The 6,000-nt window shown below is 45.5% G+C and overlaps 1 protein-coding gene across 1 annotated transcript in view; it reads right to left on the reverse strand.

The window, feature by feature from the left end:
• SH2B3 (SH2B adaptor protein 3) overlaps positions 1–4,024 on the reverse strand; it is a 198,726-nt gene extending 194,702 nt beyond the window's left edge. Inside the window, exon 1 of the mRNA XM_077462019.1 lies at positions 2,955–4,024. The gene's annotated coding sequence lies outside the window, so the exon portion shown is untranslated. The remainder of the gene's footprint in view (positions 1–2,954) is intronic.
• Positions 4,025–6,000: the final 1,976 nt, after the last annotated feature.

Here is a 6,000-nt window from a genome sequence, read left to right on the forward strand (position 1 = left end):
TTACAGGCAGACTATTTGGAGAAGTTAGCAGAGTAATGGAAAAGTATCAAATATTCATCCCTGAAGAACTTTTGTCGAATTGTCTCAAAGAGGTGACACAATAATTACATGTGTGACACAAACAGTTTACTCCAGTATGGAAGAAGTCTTAGTTACCTCCACTTTCCTTATCCCAAAAATGGCTGTATTTCTTTATGAACATGCAGCAGCAATGGCCCCATATACTAAAAGTGTCGCAAATCGGAATTACTTGAAAATCCCACTTGCGTCGGCACTAATAAGGAAATACGTGTCAGGATTTTCATCCATTTTGTGCTATAGAAATGCATCACACATGCCTTACTGAATCACATCCATAACGTTTATTTTCTCAACTCCCCTCAGGTTAGTGTAAAAAGGACTGCTGTGCTAAGTCAACTCCTGCTATAACATGGAAGAGGTCTTATTTACCACCACTCTCCTTATCGCTAATTTAGCGGTATTTCTTTATGAATTTGTTGCAGCAATAGTGACAATAAAAGCTTGGCAGATAAAAATAACTTGAATTTGTCACATGCGTCACTGCTGACAATGAAAAGGTTGCAATGTTTTCATGAATTGAAATGAATTTTGCGCTACAGCCACACTGCTGGAAATGTGTCACAAAGGTGTTACTGAATGGCCCCCATTATTTCTTAACTCACCTCACAAATTATTTCTTAACTCACCTCACATACATTATTTCTTAACTCACCTCAGCCTAGCTTGTCAATAACTCCTTTGGTAAATCCTAATCAGCTCCTGAATATTACTGCTACACTACAAATATTTTATTGCCTATGGGCCGGTTTACATCAGAATTCAACGCGCATTTTCCACCCCCGCATTCAAAATGCACTGCACTTGCAGTCTACAGTGGGTGTCAGTAATAACTTAACAACATCCAAATGCAGGTCGCAAATGCAGTGCTGTTTGCCTGCACATGTGATTTCAGCCCATTCTAATTAATAGGCAGAAATTACACTGCACCCGTGTCGCATGTGAATCGCCCTGAATGCACAGAGCGTTCCTGTGCAATTTGTGGTGTGAACCGGTCCTAAAAGTTCCAGAAAAGTAGGCTATGCTTATTCCATGCAAAGGAAAGTCCAGTTTTACTTTCCCTCCCTAATCTCCTTATAGTCTAAACTGGGATTTCAGACACCAGCAATCCCTGTACAAAAACCAAAAGGTTGTCACCATTTTCGAAAACTTGTCAGGCATGCTCTACCTGGTGTATAGGTCACCATTCAAAATGCTGCCTTCGCAAACCTCTAGTGCTCATTTGCGTTTTCAATGCTGCCATTTAACTGAAAAATACATCCATATCAGCTAATGGCAGAAACTGCACAGTGGAAAAAGTATATGTGGTTCACTATACAACTTTCTACGAGCAGATATTCAATGTCCAAGTTCATCCCTAAACACTAACTCTAGAATTCATAATGACTGACGCAGACGGATTTTGTGAAAGTCTCCTGTGTTCTTTATAAATGTGGCGCGGCATGCACCAAATTCATGTACCTGTCTAGGAATTGTACTTGAATGCGACTCGTGCCACTTTTAGAATGTTTAGACACTTTTGCAAACGCTGTCTGCACCAAGGTCTCTCTGTACGCTAAAAGTGAGTTAGTCCTAATTAGCACCATTTTCATAAGAACTTAGCTATCGGTAATTTATTTTTTTATTTGGCGCAAGCAGTGCACCACAATGTAAAAGGGTTGCGTTTAGCTGGATTTGGGATATGACTTTCTGTCAGAACCTAAAGTGTTGCAGGTTCTTTACATTTACATGAGGGATTAACAGCAGAAAGGTGGTGCTGCAGCTTTCCTGAGTTCCCTCCATTGTGTTTTTTTTACCGTGACAAGGATGAATGCATCGCTCGCAATAACAAAGAGCGCTGTCACCTGGCCAGTACAAATGACGCTCGCTACCAATGATCTGAATAGGAACATGATGGTAAGGCTGCTACTTTCCTGGTAATAATTCTAGAAACAAAACAAAACTACACACATAGCACCGAGCACAAAAATGTTCCAAAATGCTTGAAAATGTCACTTCAAATTGCTAGTAAAGTAGCAGCTGGCCAATAAGGGGGTGGGGGGTGCCATTTACTGGTCATGTGTCCATCCCTCAGAGTGGCCACCTCTAGGTGTATTAGTGAGGGGAGATGTGGAGAGACAGCTGGCCAATAAAGGGGGCATGTACTGGTCATATCTCCATCCCAAGAGTGGCCACCTCTAGGTGTATTAGTGAGGGGAGATGTGGAGAGACAGCTGGCCAATAAAGGGGGGCATGTACAGGTCATATCTCCATCCCCAGAGTGGCCACCTCTAGGTGTATTAGTGAGGGGAGATGTGGAGAGATGGCTGGCCAATAAAGGGGGCATGTACTGGTCATATCTCCATCCCCAGAGTGGCCACCTCTAGGTGTATTAGTGAGGGGAGATGTGGAGAGATGGCTGGCCAATAAAGGGGGCATGTACTGGTCATATCTCCATCCCCAGAGTGGCCACCTCTAGGTGTATTAGTGAGGGGAGATGTGGAGAGATGGCTGGACAATTAATGGGAGCATGTACTGGTCATGTGTCCATCCGCATAGTGGCCACTTCTTGGTGTATTAGTGAATTAGGCGGCTGGCCACGGGCCTGATATCAACACGCTGTTTTCCTCCATGTACAGGGCTGAGGGGGAATAGAGGCGAAGGCCAAAAATATTGCAACATACAAGGAGACTTCCGGCATAACACTACCCCCCGACTACTGGCTAATGCAGGGGGGGGGGGGGTAGTAGGATGGACATTGGGTGCAATGACCCCCCCCCCCCCCTTATGTTCCCGCTCCCCGGGGCTGTGCTCCTACCACCATGGACGGGACATCCGATGACAGCTCTGCCATGTGGCCCGGGACAACCCCCTGCACCCCGTTCTGCACACATTACCTGCAGAAGTCTCCTTTGCTCTTTTTCCCCATGGTGTCTCAAGCCATGCCTTTCATCAGACGATCCCAGGACAAGCCGACCCCCCCTATCTGTACAAACAGCGGCTCACACTCTCTTCATTTCCGCCGGACAAGTTCGCACATGGACGTATCTCTTCGGTGTGTGGAGTTGTCGGAGATCCAGGATGGATTGGACGATCCGGGAAGAGGAGGACGGATCAGGGGGTGTTGGGTGCAAGATAGTCTCCGATGTGTGCGCCACATGGGCTCCCCATGCTCAGATGTTATGTAAAGGTGGAGAGCGGCGAGCGATCTTCTCTATCAGTCCTCTGCTGGCCTCTGCACGCCGACACACAGCGCTGGTGACAACCTCCACTATCTGTCACATGTTACAAGGCAGAGCTGTCAGGACAAGCCTATGGGGGGGGGGGGGGGGGGGGGGCAGGACTACACGAGGCGATCAGCACATATACACCAACCCTTAGAAGTCATAGAAGGAGCGATCTGCTTCTGTATAGGGAGATCTGCTCCAGTATAGAGAAATCTGCTCCAATATAGGGAGATCTGCCCGAAGTATAGGGAGATCTGCACCCGTTTATGGAGATCTTCCCCAGTATATGGCAAACTGCACCAGTTTAGAGAGATCTTCTCCAGTATACGGCGATCTGCACCAGTTTATGGAGATCTTCCCCAGTATATGACAATCTGGCACCCGTATAGAGAGATCTTCACCAGTTTATGGAGATCTGCAGCAGTATAAGGAGATCTGCACCAGTATAGGACGGTCAGCACCAGTATAAGACGATCTGTACTAGTATATAAAGAGCTTCCCCAGTATAAGGCGATCTTCACCAGTATAGGACGATCTTCCCCAGTACAAGGCGATCGGCACTAATATAAGGCAATCCAATCTCCCCCAGTACAGGGCGATGTACTAACAATGCAGAGCGATGTGTGGCTGTCCGCCTCCACCTAGTGGGGGGTGTGATCAGTGGTTATTGTCGGGATCGGCTGTGTCTGCTGGGAATACAGCTGTACATGGAATGATTGGAGAAGTTTCATGGATCTCTCAGAGTCTGGGTAAAAATGAAAGTGAGTTCATGTCCTTCCAGGCAGGAGGAGGAGCTGCAGAGCTAACACCATGTAAAGTGTGTCTATAGCCAGGTTCTGGTTTGTTGGTATTGTAGTGTGTTGAAAAACAAAACCAGAGAAAATTCCCAGCTCAACTCACCATCCAATCTGTTTACCAACCAAATTAATCTGTCCAACAGTTTGCGCTAAAAACAGGGATTTAGTTAGCACACATTTGCAAACGCATGGGTAAGCTGCAAGGCCACTTTACGACACCCTGTGTATTACTTACACTACTACATTTATGAGCGTCTCTATAGTTGGAACATATGCATTCTAACATATAGATGAGGGGTAGGTGGGGACTGGAGGTAGCCCAGTCTTCCTTAAAGACACAGGGGGCACAGTGTCGTGAAGATGACTTCTAGCTTACCCATGCGTTTGCAAATGTGTGCTTACTAAACCCCTGTTTTTAATGCAGACTGTTAGACAGTTTAATTGGTTGGTAAGCAAACTGATTGGTGAGTTGAGCTGGGAATTTTCTCTGGTTTTGTCTTTCATGCATTTGCCCTTCCATGTGCTCCTTGCTGTGAAGGCCAGTTCTAGGTGGAGGCAGGGACCATCTCTGTTACTATTGTAGTGTGTTGACCATCTCTTACTGCAAAAATGTGGAGTTTAAATAGAAACACCACCCTCCAAACCCCATAAAATACAACTACACTCCATAGAAATTGTCCCTGTAATATAATAAATACATATATACTAGTCCATGGGGTCCAATGTTGTCTTTCTTGTAGCCAAAGTTCTATGGGCGTCGCTCCCCTTCTCTAATACCATCTCGGAGCTCCTCCTTGGGGTAACAACATCCTGATATTCTTACATGTAGACTTTTGGAACCTGTGGTATGTTTACCAATGTGGGGGAATCCCTACACATGTACAGACATGCTATAGATCTCCGTTAGGTATTTAGGGCCTGGCAGATACCTGATACCTACATATTTATGGGATCTCACAGCACACATGTGCCCTTCACTGATATGACTCCTGGGATGTGTGACGTGGACATAGGGATCACCCCCTGTGGCCTATGGACATAACATAGGGATTGCCCCCTGTTGCCTATGGACATGACATAGGGATCACTCCCTGTTGCCTCCTGGGATCACCACATCGCACATATCAGGAGGTTTTTTATAGTTTGTTTCCCTCGTTTCCTGTCTGGTAAACATTGTCCCAGAACAGGAAGTAATAGTACATCTTTCCAATGAAGCTCCTGATTACAGTAAAACCTTACAGGGGTTCTAACCTCTCCCAATTCTATCCAGAACTTAAAAAAATAGTTTTGGGTATATCTATATGTAGCGCTCAACTCAGTGCTACCCATGCAGGAGCTTTTTTTTTTTTTTGTATCCCTTGTTCCTACACAGCCAGACAACCCGCATTTCCAACTCTCACCCAAATGCAAGAAATCAGTCCATGGGACGGTTTTTGTTGTTTTATTGGGAGAAGCAACGTGTATGGGGTATAGGGGTTATGGGATTCCCAACTTGACTTGAAGAACGACAGATGAGGACAAACTTCCTGTTCTATGTACACAAAAAAATATCCTTGACTGTACTCCCTTTGGAATAATAATAAATTGCACTCACAAGAGTGGGAGAAAGGTGAGCATCATATAGGCCTCATGCACACAGGGTGTTTGCCCATCTCTCCTAGACACCTTTCCTCCTGGCAGCAGCATTTTAGCAGAAAAAAACACTTGTAAACGTGTCTGTTTCAACTGCTTGCCTGTCCTTTCTTCCCCAGCTTTACTGTCCCTGGGCCATCCCTTCCTTTCTTTGGAGTTCCGTTTTTTCAATCATGGAGGCTCAACATCACATGTGGTCATTACCTAAGGCAGTCCACTTGCAAATTCTACACAAGAACAAAGGAGGCACTAGATCCAGATTTCCTAAGGGTGACTGGGCATGCTCA

This window comes from Lithobates pipiens, unplaced genomic scaffold (genome assembly GCF_037356315.1).
Source record: "Lithobates pipiens isolate NorthernLeopardFrog02 unplaced genomic scaffold, aLitPip1_a1.2 Scaffold_3, whole genome shotgun sequence".
NCBI classification, from domain to species: Eukaryota; Metazoa; Chordata; class Amphibia; order Anura; family Ranidae; genus Lithobates; species Lithobates pipiens.